Source organism: Stenella coeruleoalba (assembly GCF_951394435.1).
Source record: "Stenella coeruleoalba genome assembly, chromosome: 7".
In the NCBI taxonomy this organism is placed as follows: Eukaryota; Metazoa; Chordata; class Mammalia; order Artiodactyla; family Delphinidae; genus Stenella; species Stenella coeruleoalba.
The window spans coordinates 93,374,757-93,390,805 of NC_137153.1; the positions used below are offsets into that span (position 1 = coordinate 93,374,757).

At 35.8% G+C, this 16,049-nt stretch overlaps 1 long non-coding RNA gene across 1 annotated transcript in view; it reads right to left on the reverse strand.

The window, feature by feature from the left end:
- Window positions 1-15,696, reverse strand: part of LOC307188514 — a 319,783-nt gene extending 304,087 nt beyond the window's left edge. Inside the window, exon 1 of the long non-coding RNA XR_013828962.1 lies at window positions 15,563-15,696. This is a non-coding gene — a long non-coding RNA (uncharacterized lncRNA). The remainder of the gene's footprint in view (window positions 1-15,562) is intronic.
- Window positions 15,697-16,049: the final 353 nt, after the last annotated feature.

Here is a 16,049-nt window from a genome sequence, read left to right on the forward strand (position 1 = left end):
GAGCCCATGTGCCACAACTACTGATGCCCACATGCCTAGAGCCCGTGCTCCGCAACAAAGAGAAGCCACCGCAATGAGAAACCCATGCACCGCAACAAAGATTAGCCCCCACTTGCCACAACTAGTGAAAGCCCACGTGCAGCAACGAAGATCCAACACAGCCAAAAATAAATAAATAAATAAATTTAAAAAATACAAAAGAAGAAACAAAAATATTAAAAAAAAAAACACCCTCTTGGGATTTGGGGGCAAGGAGACCTGATGTGATATAAGTTACTGTTTGCTGTACTTTACTACTTGCTGTGCTGTAATTAAGTTTTTGTCTCTGACCCAAGGAGCTGCATGTCTACTACCAGTAAGTATGAAGCTAACTTGTTAGCATACAAGTAGCATAAAATCTATTTACATTTCTTGACAGTTTTGGCAATGAGGATGGGATGATGACTGAGAAATGGCTTTGTGGAATAGGAAGGTTGAGGGTCTTATGGAATGATTGACAGGATTTGAGGTAAAGCCAAAGGAGTAAGTAGTAAACATGTTGATCAAATTGTATGGTCAACTGGATAATTAATGGACCTCCATTTTATTACCTATCAATGAGGATATACAGGTTGGTGGTTACAGGCCAAATACCAGGAAACAGTTTTTTCATGATGCCCTCTTTCTGCTAAATCTTCACTGAGTAGGGAAAAGGGGTCTTCCTCACCAATCTGGTAGTCATCCTTAGGTCTTATCTAAGATTCATCCTGAGTGTTCAGAGGGTTCACTCCCATTTCAAAAAATAGTTACACAGATGTGTACCTACACTGAGAATGAAATAAGGGAAGTTTGTGACCACTATGTGCAGAAACAAGGTGACTCATCAGAACTTTGGGTCAACTGGAAAATAAGCATTGGGAAGCACCATGCTTGTTAAGGATCAGTGTCTACAGCTGTGCTGTTTTATGGCTCAGAGCCATTCTACAGTCTATTATGCCAATTTTAGATTGATTCAGAGAAAACACCTCAGTTTTTTTTGTGTATGTGTTGTTTTGTTTTGTTTGTTTGTAGTGTGCCCTCGTTTCTATAAGGGAGATTTGGCCTCTCAGATTTTTCCAAAACAAACAAATTCCCATGCTAAACCATAGATGACGCATTGGTTAAAATTCATATTGTGCTCACAGTGCTACCAAATGTGACCCACTGGAGAACGAGAAGTTGACCCAAATCTTGATAAATATGCAATCATCCACACTTTCCTGGAAAACTCCTATAGTTCTTGTGTTAAAATTTGATTAAAGCCTAAGAGATGTTATCCCTACAATTAGGCAACAAGTGCTTCCAACTAAAGTAAATTCCTGAAGAAATGTCTCTACTGTGCAAGACAAGCCTGTGTCAGTGATGGGTGCAAACCCTACGGCCCTATTTAGAAACAATATGGCTGTGACTGCAGAGTCAGTGGGTCCTCAAAGAGAAAATAAATCAAGCCAGTAGTGATGATCTTGCCACTGGATATATGGCTTTCAGAAAATTGAACACATAAGAAAATCCTTTTGTTGACCTGCAAGCAGTTGCTGAACTGCTTGAAAAGGAAAGTAAACTTGCTTAATGACAAGAAACCAGTCTCTCCCTTTGTGTATCCTGATGCTCAGTCCCTCGTTACTCTAAATTCAGCTGCTTTATGGTAAAAGACTCTTCGGGGTGGATCTGAGGTCTCTCTGTCTCCAAGAGGGATTTAGGGTCATATATAACCATCCAAATATGCTAGGGAATTTCAGAGAATAGAGAGACTCAAACTTTTATTGTTCTGTTGGCTATAAACACCCAAGTCACCTCCCTACTAAGTTTCAGGGGGAATGGGATACTTGGACTGAGCTATTAGAGTTTGGCCAATGTTCACAGAAGCCGAACTGATCTTACGGAGGAGCCCTTTCAGCCAATTCAATGTACTGTTGCCATTTTCACATCTGAACAGGCAGTAGGGATTGATGTGTTTTATACTTATGCCTCCCAGTCCCATAAATTCCAGAAAAAATTTGCCCAGCTGGCAAGAGTACATAAAGAGAAGTGCTAGTGGGACAAGAGTAACTAAACTCCCTGCAATTTGCCATCAGAGAGTGTGCCAGGATTTAGCATAAGTATGTATTCTGTTCACTTATGAACTCTATGCTCTTGCTGGCAAGTCAGAAACCTCAGTCTCATTGGAGTTGGCTGTAGTGTTATCATACCTGTACCAGCAAGGATGGTTGATAAACCCCAGCAAAATTCAGAAGACTGCCAGGTAAGTAAAATATCTTGGGATTATATGGACAGATACATAATGTTCACTCTCTTCAGTAGTCAAAGAAAAAATGCTACGTGTTTTCTCCCACCACCAAAAAGAACATCCAGCATCATTCTGGGCTCTGTGTACTAGAGATAGTATGTGACTAACAAGAACTTTCTACTTGGTCATTTACATTGGTTAACCCACTAATCAGGATTCTTTGAGTGGGATTCAAACCAACTGACTATGATGGACGCTGGCCGACAAGCTGTGGCACACTTTCTACGTTTGGAACCTGAAATTCTAATAACTCTTTTAAGTTACAATTCCTGTAACTGATGATTTTGTGGATTGGGTCCCCTGGCAAAGGAACTCAAGTTTCAACCAGGATGCTCTTTACTTAAGGCAATTTTAAGTACTAATTCTCAATTAGTAGGTGCAATCCCAGGACAATGAGAGTGAAAGGCCCAGAAGACAGAATATATCCAAATTGGTTATCACTCCAGCATAGACATAACCATTCACTTATCCATGTGAGATATCACTGTGCCTTATACAGGCTAGTAGAGAAGGGGTGGGAGTGACTTAACTGCATTGCCCTCCCATCTTCTCTCCTTCACTGGTTAAACTTCACTCCTCTCCAATTCTAGGTTACATCACCTGGTTCCTTATGTTCTCCCTGGAGAATTCAGATACCATGACCTGTGGCCTGATGCTTCACATATCTCTGAAAGTGAGAGGAAGAGCCAGCCACCCCTCTTGATGCTGATGTAACTATGAACATTAACAACAGTCAGCCTTTACAGAGGTGACTGAGGAGAAGAAAGAAACCAAGTGAGGCTGAGAGATTTGAGGCAGCACACTAGGGGCATCTGATACACATTCCATTACTATTCTTCTCTTTTTATTTATTTCCTTATATTAGCTGTACATATAAATAAAGGGTAGCAAACACTAGAAAGGGCTATTTAGAAATCAACATTCATTTGAAATCCCTTTTATCACTTAAACTACAGGTATAAATGAATCATTACTTTTTCCATCTACTGAAGTCACTTAAAAGTCTCCTGAAATGATATTTCCCACTACATTATGTATGAAATCATTTATTTCCTTTTTCTAGGCAATATGAATTATTTTAGGGGATATCATTGGCCTGCTATTATTAAATCCCTGTGTGTGGGGGGCGGGGGGATTAGGCCAGTATTAATAGTGGGAGGAAACTTCTGTAGTTCATTTTTTTCTTCCAGATATGACGATAAACGGGTCAGAATTATGTTTGCACAAACTAGTAGTATTTTACATATTCTTAACATCTTTACTTATAGGCTACCGCTGTGGTATAATTCTCCTAAGAACTGTTACAATATTAAAATGAATTGTTTGGTGGTCCATGCCATTTTATGCAGCAATTTTTTTAAACCAAGTCTTAGCTGTGTGGTATATGCATTTATAACTTTTATCATCACAGCTGGGAATATATGCAGCACAGAACAAAGCAAATTCTGTTTCTACCTCAAGAATGTGCATTTAGAATATATGTGGAATAAAATGAAACATCATGAATATATGTGATTATCTGCTTGAGGAAGAGAAAGAAGTCAAGCATTTTATATGTCAAACTGTTTCCCACTGCAGTCAAAATTCAACATTCAAATAATTACTAATATCTTAAGCAGAAATGTCCAACTACTTTCAAAATATTCAAAATTAATTCTTAAATACCATCACTTTGTTAGTAATTTTAAGTTGAGTAGTGAACCCTGCAAGAGTCTCAAATCGTGATTGCCAAATACTACAAGAATGACTATTTCTTAGTCATCAGATAGAGTCAGTAGATTTCCTCAATAACAAGACAGAGTCAAAATAGCAGTCAAACTCATAGAAGCAGAGAATAGAATGGTCATTGCCAAGGGCCAGGGGAGGGAGAAATGGGAGAAGTTGGTCAAAGGGAATTAAGTTTCATTTATGCAAGATGAATAAGTTCTGGAGATCTAATGTACAGCATATATGACTATACTTAGCAATATTGTATTATGCAATATATACCTGAAATTTGCTAAGAGGGTAAATCTTAAGTGTTCTTACCATGAAAATAAAATAAAAAAATAAAATAAACAGAAGAAGAAAAATACAATGGTAATTATGTAATGTGATGGATATATTAATTCACTTGAGTGTGGTGATTACTTCATAATGTATACATATATCAAAACATCGAGTTGTACATCTTTATATACAATTCTTATTTGTCAATTATCCCTCAGTAAAGATAGGGAGAAAATGGAACTGAGGAAAAAACAAAACAAAAAAATTTAAAAAAAGAAATTTTCATTTTATTCCTATTTGAGAACAATTGCCTTTTGAGTGCAATGTCATTCAATACTTCAATGATACAACTGATGCAAGGTAAAACAACAATTCCCCCTCCTTTCCACAACCTCCTCTTTTCCACCAAAGCCTCCCAAATACGTCTTTTTTAGTCTGCATGTCGACCAAGACCTGGTACAAGTGCTTCATTAAATTCTGACACTCCATTACACTTAGTAGGGCATCCATAGGTTCATTTCTGAGACAGACAGGAGAGCCTGCACAGCCTGCTCTCTTCATGGTAAATGCATTAACTTTGACAATACTTTTTGAGTCTGACGAGAAACGCTCTAAGTATCTCTTGTTCTTTTTCTACCTTCTACGTATACACTAACCCTCATAATTATTACCAATTCCCTACACTCGCTTTCTTTACTTATAAAGTCAGAGATTTTTTAATAAGCAGAGAAATCTGTATCCATACTCTATAGATGGCTATATACTTAATACGGATGAGAGAACATTTATAGTTATCAACATTTCTCTGATTAATTGAACTCTTTCTAGGTTCAGTAATCTTACTTAGGTTGTTTTCCGTTTTCATACTAATCTTGCTAGGAACAAACTTGTATGATTTTTCTTTTTACCACATGACGATGATCTCCTTCTGTATTGCTAACATGCAGATAATCACCCATATATGCAGCTCAAGCATAACATTGGAATCTAACTTTTTAGAGAAGCGCCAGCAACAGAACTTTCTGCAATGAAAGAATTGTCCAATGGTGACTACTAGCCACACGTGGCTATTAAAGACGTGAAATGTGACTGGTGTGATGCAGTTTTAAAATGTTTAACTAATTTAAATGGAAATAGCTAAAGGTGCTATATATGGGCAGTACAGTTTGAGAGAGTAAGCTTAATTTTCAAAAACACCATTTAAAAAATATAGCCCAAACATCAAGGTACACTGCAGTCTATAATTTAAACCAAATATTTGTAATATACAAATTCCTTTCATTGCAATGTAGGATTTTTAGATGAGTTATTGTTTTCAAAGTGTCCGTAATTAGCATATTTTATCATAAAAAGAGGTGAACACTTTTTATCCATCTCCTTACTCTTTCAAGTGAGAGTTCCTATAAACAAACGCTTTCACATCTTAAGAGAAAATAAAACAACAGGGAAACATTTGAAAACATCTATTCTCATTTTGTAAAGTTCAACAACCCCCACTCTTCTTTTTTCAAATAAGCAAACTAAGAACTAGACAAGGTCACATGACTACTGAGTAACAGTGTGAGTTATAGACTCAGAGATAGTGGCTTCTACTTAGTGCCCTTTAGGCTAAACATGGCTAATGTGAAAGAGTCAGTGTAAGGAGCTGGTTGTTTTGAAAAGAGAAAAAGAAAACACAAAATAAAACTAAGCAGACTTGATATTTTAGAAAGGAGTTAAAATTAAATATTTCCAAAAGCACTGTCTTGAATAGCAGAGATAGTTTTTCATGAATGTTTTCATCCAAGAGCTTAATATATAAGATACCTAAATGGTCGTTTTAGCACTGAGCTTTTGGTCTTACTTGAAAACATAACACCATGTTGGAGTAATCTAGGAGTCACCACAAACTCAAAGTGGATTTATAGACTCTTAGTTTGTTTACAATTTCACAGGCAAGCAGTTTTTCTTTTATACTAGTTTATACTGTAGTACATAGACCTTTTCTACTGCTCAACATGTTTTAAATGTGGAAAAAAATGAAGACAATAATAAAAAAGAACACCTGAGTTCCCACAACCAATAATTAACAAGCATGAGATTTTGGCATTTTGTTTTAGAAACTTTAGTAACAAAATATATTACAGAAAATGTTGAAGTTCCTTTTGTTTCCAACACTATATTTTCAATATTTTTCAGTTTTATAACTTACAGGATTTACTGACTCCTCATATCCCAGACAAACTTGGCAGAAATAACTGCTGATAATCAGGATTCAATTGGGGGAAAAAAACAACAATAAAAACCAGAATCTGCTCTTGCTCGGATAAACCACAGATGCTTATCACAGAGTCTAAAATTACTTACAGATCCACTGGATAGGATGAAGAAATAAATGCTCAGCTAAATTGCCACATAAGACTTTCTAGCTACTCCATTCATTCTCCCTTGCAATCATTCCAGGGATTGCCCAAGTTTTCCTTCCAACCCAAGGTTTACTTTACATAAGAAAATAGACCAACCTTATGAATATTTGAGAGTTCTGCCTGTTTCTTTTCCTTATTTTCCAGGATATCATTCTGTTTTCTCAGGGACTATGACAATTCTTAGTATTTTCATTCGACCTGATCTTTCTGCAGTACTTCATCAAAGTCCCTTAATTGATTTTCGCATATGGATATTATAATAATCCAGCTGAAGGTTTGGTGAATTAAAGAGAATGGCATCTCTATTCCTATAAATTGCTTTACTATTGACCTATAATTAATAAATCATCTTTATAGTTGTGACTATTAAACAAACAAAAGTCTCATTTTGGTATTAGAATAATGAGCACAAGAGACAATTAGTAATATAGGAAGCTATCAATAATTATTAGATAACATATATAGTAAATGATTAAACTCTTAGTGCTTGCACAATACTTACATATTTGAAATGAATACTCTAATGACAGTAATTCGATGGAGGAACTATAAAGATAATAAACAGATTTTTTTAAATGGAATCATATTTTTTTTAAGAATTATTATTTGTAGGTCAATAAGAGTAACCCTAAATACTTGAAAATGTTTTACTCAAAGACCTTTAGCAAATGTACTTTTTGGCTACAAAAGTTAAACAATGTTTACTCTAACCCAGAAAGAGAAAATTAACTATTTCTTTTTAAAGGCCATTATAAACTGGAAAGATTCTTGAACATCTTTCTTACTAATTTTTCCCTAGCACTAATTCTGACAGCTCTATTTCTTTATCCTCAAAACTTTTCTTCAGTCCCTTTCTTTTATATTAGTTGTGCATATTTTTCTCAATTTTCTTTTCTTTTTTCCTTACTACATTTGTTTTCTTCCTTCACTATATTACAATATTGCACTTAACATAAATCTATCAAAGATCCCAATTTGCTACCTAACAGAACAAAGCATTGTCATTGAAAGACTATTTTGTTCCAGGAGTTCTCCCACATTCCTTCAGGGTCCACAGGGATTTACAGACAATTTGAACACCTTAGTTTTTCTTATAGTATTAAAAGTTCTTGGAAGCAATTATCAGTCACTGAGAACATATCTCAGTGAATAAGAAGCACACAGGTTTAGACTAAATCTAAAATCAAGGGTAGGAAAAGGCCTTCTCTGAACAATCGAAATAAATATAGAAATGGGCTAGGTTATTACTCCATCATATTTGGCCATCTACTTTGAATCACAAATGGTAATTTAATTCCCATATTTTCAGTTTACCATTTTCTAGATTAGAAGACATTTTACATATTATATTACCTAATATCCATTAAATGCCTTAAATTCCAACTGGTTTCTCCATTATAATTTTACAAAGGGACATGAAACTCATTCACCTTTTTTGGATTCAGCAACTCAATTAGTAAAGTCATTTATTATCACTAATTTATATATCAGGAAGTCAGCCCAAAATGGCTAAATTACTTTATGTTTATTAAGGTAACAAGATTTGTTTAGTACACATACTGAGGCAGGAGATAGATGGGTCCCAGGCAGAGCAACTGGAGTTGTCCCCTGTGGACAGATACTCCAAAACAGCAGGAGCGAGAGAATAGCTGAGCCTTGCCCAGATAAAAGATAGAGACCACATATTTCCCATTCTTGAGGTCAAGGAGAACTTCCCGACTGTACATGCGTAGAAAGCCTCCTCAGAGGTCAAAAGGGAGGGGGCGTCACTCATAGTAAGTGATGTTAACCTACCCAAAGGCCTCTTCACTAGAAACCATCTTGGCTAAGAGATGTGTGTGCACACATGGGAGGACCCTGAGATATACCAAATACAGACTCAGAACCAGGAAAAGCAAGATGATTGTCCAGAGGAAACCTGGAAGAAATGCCCGATAAAAGTGATTCAAACAACCATGAGGGCACAACTTTCTCTCTGAGCCTACCTGTATGTCTATCCACACGTACTGTTTCTCCTCCTAATAAACACTTTACTTGTTTCACTACTTTTTGTCTCTATGTGGAAATTCATTTCTACACAGCTGATGGGCCAGGGCCTTGTCACTGGCCACTGGTCCCTTGTGGTCTAGTAAGTAGGATTCAGCACTCTCACTGCTGCAGCCCTACCTCAATCTCTGGCTGGAACCAAAATCCTGCTTCAAGCCACTGCAGACCGAGGCCACCCGAGATCAATGCCATGCCTTTTGTTCTTTAAATAGTCATAACTAATTTCCTCAAGAGTATGTTGCTTTATATATTAAATCTTTAATTCTCACAAACAATAAAAAGGATTAATTCTATTTAATGGTTACTAATTGTTAAGTTATACATTCTTTAACTACATCAGGAAGAAGGCATGATCACTATCAGTTCGATAGGAAAAGACTTTGAGGTTTAGAGGTTAAATAAGTTTTAAAGGTCAAAGAGCTAGCAAATGATGTCTGGGAGTGTCTAATTCCATATCTTTTTCCCTAACATGCTATACTGTATTAACATTTTTATGATGCATATTTAATCTACTTTATGTATATAATTGTTTTAAAATTAGATATCTACTCTACACACCATTCTACATTACTATAAATGGTATATTTTAGGTTACTGCTAGTGCAATAAGAACATAATCAGAAATTTTTTTAATCCTATTTACAAATGAAACAGATGCTTACATAGAAAAATAGATCTATATAATAGCAATTATATGTTAGAAATAGAAACAGAACATACCTTGTTAATTAGTAAAAAAAAAAAAAAGTATATGGCACATAAAAAAAATTCACAGGAAAGAACAGTACTTATATAGTTCAAACTAGGAGGTGTTTTTGAAAGACATCAAATGAGATATCAAGAGGAAATGTTCTTAGAATACCAGACTTACTACCCTAAAAAGTTTATTAATGTAATGTAATTAATGAAACTCTGTAATCAGACTCCAACAGAGTTAAAAAACAAAAACAAAAACTAGAAAGAATTATTTTAAAGTTCCAAAGGAAGAAAAACACTTAAAAAAGCCAAATCCATTTTTAAAAAGTTAAATTTTAAGAAGGGCTATCCCTATGAGATCATAAAATTTGCTAAAAGTCCATTTAACTCAAACTACTATAATACTGGCATAGGATAAATAAATTAACTACTACAATATAAAAATATAGGAATTGTGCTAAATATGTATAGCAAATTATTCTATTACAAACTGTCATTTTATTTCAATTAAAAGAGAATGGAATTCAATTATTGTTGTTTATATTTTATCTATATTCATTTTCAAGAAAACAAAGCTAATTTATTCTTTTATAATATATACAAAAATGACACTGAGATGAATAGAATATGAACTAAAAAAACCAGTAAGCATGAAAATAATCCAGAAGCCATTAAAGAAAATACAGCTTAACTGACTAGAAAAAAATATTAACAGATTTTTAGAGTATAATTGATATGCAACAAACTACAAATATTTAAAGTCTAAAATTTGATAAGTTTTGACCTACATATGAAATCCTCACCACAATCAAGATAACGAAGGTATCTATTATCCCAAAACGTTTTCTTTTTTTTGCAGTACTGTTGTGCCCTCTCCCGTTGCGGAGCACAGGCTCCAGATGCGCAGGCTCAGCGGCCATGGCTCCCGGGCCCAGCCGCTCTGCGGCATGTGGGATCTTCCCAGACCAGGGCACAAACCCATGTCCCCTGCATCGGCAGGCGGACTCTCAACCACCGCGCCACCAGGGAAGCCCAAAACGTTTTCTTATACTCCTTTATAATTCTATCCTCCTGCCCCTCTCCTTCCTCTCCTTCCTTAAACTGCTTTCTGTCACTGATTATTAGTTTCTATTTTCTAAACTTTTACATAAATGGACTCATATAGTATCTGTCTGGCTTCTTTGAGTCAGCATAGTTATCTTAAGATTCCTCCACGTTGCTGCTTGTACCAGTAATCTCTTTCTTTTAGTGATGAATTCTATGGTATGGATATATTGCAATTTGTTTACTCATTCACCTGTTGATGCACATTTGGGCTGTTTTCAATTTTATTCATTTTGAATGATCTTTGTCATGCAAAACCTTGCCAAGTACGGTAACTGAACTATAAATGTCTTTCAGCTCAGAGCTCTGAGTCTCACTTGCAAACTTAACTGACTAGTTGAAATAGTCTGTAGAGTTAGCAGGGACTCAAAATGGGCTTATAGACTATTTTTATACTTTTAATTTCACAAGGAATCATTTGTTCCCCTATATAAGTTCATTCTTTAGTATAATTCAAATGTTTTACAGTGCACAAAGAGGAAAAAATGATAATAAAAAACACCTGTGCTCCCACAATCAATAATTAACAAGCCTAATATTTTGTCTTTTTTTGTTGTTGTTTTAGATATTTTAGTAACAAAAGAAAAGGAAATATAGGCTTAAATTATTTCAAATATAACATTTTAATAAATACCAAAATCAAATCAAAAAGCCAAACACAGGCTAGAAGATATATTTGTAGGCTATGTAACAGAAATATATATATATATATATAGTTATATATAACCGACAGACTACTTCAAAATAGAAAAGTTAATTTTTCAGATTTTTCAGTTCTTGAAACGTATCACATTGTCTGTATTACTTTTCTATATTAAACAATTTAAAATTTTCCTCTTTCTATTTTACTTCCACTTCCTCTTCCTTCTTCTCTTTCCCTGTCTTTCCTTTTCCTCTCCTTGAAATCTCTTTCTGAACAGTTCAGTTTTAAGGCCAATAACAGAAGATGAGCAAGGAGTGGTACAGGATGCCACCCAATCCAGCCTCCTTATGCAGCAGCAGCTCAGAGTGGAATATACAAGCAAGAGGTTTAGGATTCCAAGCGGAGTAAGAAGGACATCCATGTGGGAATGTGGGCATCCCTCCTTATGTGGTGGGTGAGAGCCAAGTAGGGTGAAGAGGAAATCTACACTTGGCTTATCTTGGGGGCTAAGAGTCTGAGTGTGATGGGCAGGTCATCCTCACTAGGGAGCTGCTGGAGTGTGGTGGGAGAGACCAAGTAGGGCAAGGACAGCATCCACACAGAGGAGGGAGTGGTGGCAGAGATGGGAGATCGGTAATAAATGGGAGAAATGATCAAATAACTAATCTTATTGAGTACAGATGAAAACAGTTTTTTCAGTCTTAAGCAATGGAATTACAAATACAAAAGTATGATATTAAACAGGAATTTGGAGTATTGGTTTGAGTTCATGGCTTTCAGTTTAAACAGATATGACTGATAAACTGAAAGCAAAAATATACAATGTTGTATGTGTGTGTCTAGTCAGGGAATAGCAAGGATCCAGTATCAATGAGTGGACCCCTAGCAACCAGATTTTAGCTTCTAAATTTTCTACTAAAATAACTTAGAACTCCTTGGGAAAAAAAAGTTATTTCTAGGTTTGGGTAGAAAAAGTACAAGAAAGCCTGGAACTACTTATTGTGCCTAAAGGCAAACAAGTGCTAAAGGAATAATGGAAACATGACAACACAAAGTCAGATTGAATGGGTCCCAAACTGGGGATATTTTGAGTCCTCAAAAAAAATTATTACAATCCAATGAATACAAAGAAAACTTAATTTCATGAGCGTGTGTGTGTGTATAATTTTATGAAGAATGGGATTTTTACAGAGTTTCAGATTCTTCAAATTACATCTTTCCCCAAATCTTAATAACTATAAGAAAGAAAAGAGAATCTCTATAACAGAGAAACTTGAAACATAATCAGCTATCAAGTGATCGAAGTAGCTATCAGTAATGGGACAAATTGAAGCTATATACCACCTGATAAGATACAGTGAAAAGAATATCACTTCTGTGATATTCTTGCTGAAGATACATGATGTGAATATAATCATGAGGAAACACTAGAAAAGCATAAATTAAGAGACAACACAACTGACCTGCAACCTTCAAAGCCAAAGAACAATTTAAGAACAACTCTAGACTGGTGACTAAAAAAGACATGGCATACAAATGCAATGAATGATTATTAACGATAGCTAAGACAGTGAAACAACTTTAAGTGTTCATCAATGGACAGAAAAAGAAGGTTTGATATATATGTGTGTGTATATATATATATAGATGTATATATATAACTATGTATATATATGAATATTATTCAGTCATGTGAAAGGAAATCCTTCCATTTGCAACACCCTGGATGGACCTTGAGGGCATTATGCTAAGTGTAATAAGCCAGACAGAAAAAGGCAAATACTGCATTTCACTTACATGTGGAATCGAAAAAAAGAAGTCAAACTCTTAGAAACAGAGTGGAAAAGTGGTTGCCAGTGGCTCAGAGATGGGGGGGAATAAGGAGAGGTTCATAAAAGGGTACAAATTTTCAGCTATAAGATAACGTCTGTGGCTCTAATGCAAAACATGGTGACTATAGTTTATAACACCATACTATATAATTGAAATTTGCTAAGAGAGTAGAAAAATAAGATAAATATGTGAGATGTGAGGTGATGGGTGTGTTAATTAACCAAATGGTGGAATTCCTTTCATACTGTATTGTAAAATTATATCAAATCACCACTATGTGTACTTTAAATGTCTTTAATATGAATCATATTTGTCAACTAAACTCTAGTAAAGCTGCAACCAATAAATGCAATGTATGATTCTGAAATGGATCATCTTGCTATACAGGATATTATTGGGAGATGGTAAAATTTGAATTCGGTCTGAGAGTTAGATGTTAATAATGTATCAGTGTTAATTTTTAATTATTGAATTATCTGTTCCTCCTTTCTTTTTCTGTCTAGGAGAATGTTCATGTTTGTAGGAAAAATACACTATACTATCTAGGGATGATGAGACATCAGGTCAGCAATTTAATTCTAAATAGTTCAAGAAAAATTATTCTTTATATTGTACTTCTAATTTATTTTTCTATAGGTTTGTGACTATTTTACATTTTTTAAATAAAAAAGTAATATTTAAATGAAGACAAATGGGAACACTATTACTATGAAGTAATACAAAAACGAACAGAATAGAGTTAAATATAACATTTTGAAAAAATTTTAAGCAAATGTAAACATTAGACAACATTATTACCATTTATAGTTACCTGAATGAATTCATGTGCAATTTAATGATTTACAATTATATGCCTAAATAGCTCACATAACAATCTGTTTACATGTTTAAATTAATTACACAATGAGTTCCTCTCATATATCCTGAATAATCCTTATTAATTTCTCCTCAATGAATCCATGATGCTTAATTTGGTTAAGCAAATACCTTTACTATCATAAATTAATGCAGGTCATGTACTTAATATTCACAGTAAATTCCACCTCAGAGAAAACTACACAGATGGACTAAAGGTGTTCCAGGCAAGAAAAATAATTTCAAAATCTATTATTATTATGTTGAATATAATCATTTCCTTCAGTCTATAGCATTATGTCTGCTCTTTAGAGAACTTCTAAAAAATCAATTATGATGAACCAATATGTCAGGAAAATGTTAAGGATTAGTATTTTTCAGTGATTTGTGCCCTAATTTAGAGGGAGAACAGATTTGGATTAAGGTTGTTGGTACCTGGACAACCTGTCTCTGCCGTTTTGTTCTTTTCAAGAACATAAATGAATTTCATGTGTGTGAGTTCTGCTCACAGCATAGTGTAACTGTTATCTGCTAATGTCCTTTCCTGTGGAGATAGAGAAAGGGTCCCTTTGAAGATGTGGGACACAAATAGCATCAATTACCTTGAGGGGAGTTCAGTATCTGGATAGGAAAATGAGGACTAAGGCCCTGGCCAAAGTTGGGGGAAAACCCTGTTGTCTTTGGGCCTCATGTAGTGAAGACTGAATCCATTGACAGGGGCAGGCTTATTGGTACCACATGTTTTGGGAGAAATGCTCAGCTCCATGGAGCCTGTCTGATTAGGCAATGCCACACCTGTCAGGGTTCCGTGATGATGGGTCAGGGTTTCCTAGCTGCAGGAGTAGCCACAGGTAGAAACTGTACTTCCCTTATATTATCTCTGAAACTTTAATAACATCTTATTTCAAGTGATAATCTAATCTCAACAATTACCTCCTGTAATATAGATAAGAGCTGTAGTTGAAATGAAACTGCTATGTGGAAAGTAGCAGCAGCCTAGGAAATGCATTTCTCCAGGAGGTAATCATTATGGAGATGTGATGTAGAAGAGCTAATATGAGGAATCTGGCAACAGACATTTAGCCACTATAACATGTAATAGCTAGCAAGGACTTGTAGAGCAGATCATCTCCAGAGATTCTCAAATATATTTACATATGGGATCCTGATGCAATGTTAGACTTTTTAAAATTAAAAGTAGATGGATACCCAGCTAAATATGCTTTCCAGCATTCATGAAAATGATATTTAACAAGCTGGTGAAGACTGGGAAACACCAGGCAGAATTTTAAAAGGAGGAAACAATTCTTACGATGAAATCACTGCATTCAATATAGTTCAGGTGAAGTTTTGAAAGTAAAATCTGTCTCCCCGCCAAAATACGCCAAAAGATTTCACACAACGGGTAGAGCAAGGGGAACATTAGCTTTTGCACTGGCGTTCATCTGCTACCAGGGCTCCAACGCACTGACTTTGAACATTCCTCCAGTTGAGTAAAATGACACTTTCTTCCACTGCAATTGTGTATGTATGAGAAAAGACACTTAAAGGAGTTTTTCAATGAGGACGCTGGAGTTATCTCCTGTTGTAGTACAACCTTCCCAAATGTGGCATTTACGCAGGCAAAGCTCATTAACAATTCCTGGGAAATAAAAATAGAATCTACGTAATAAAATAAAGTCTAACCTTTATTTCCTTGGCGCTTGTCCAATTTCACTTGCTCATAGGGTGCGGTGTCCACAGGGCTCTCACCCAGGACTTCAGACTAGAGCTCCTAGTTCGAAAGAGCTGCGCCGACAGCTCAGCTCCGGGCAGGCTACAGAAGCTGCGCACAACACTCAGTTCAAGATGGCTGCGGCGGGTCATGCGCAGAGGCCTTCCCCGTGCCGCAACCTGGAGCGTGAGCACGTAAGCAGCACAGCTGCGCCCAATCTGGGAGAACTCGACCCCTTTCCCACTTACGAGATCCCTATAAAGCTGCCCGGCCGGCTGGGGAAAGGGCGTACTCTAGAGCGCAGGCTCGCATCCTTCCGTTCAAAGAATAAAGCTTTTCTTTGCTTCTGAATAGAACTCAGTCTCCTACTGTCCCAAGCAACTCAGGGCAGGAGGACCCTTGTAGGGGTCTGACTGGAGAGGGTCAGTAACAGAATCACTGGATAAAAGTAAACTACCT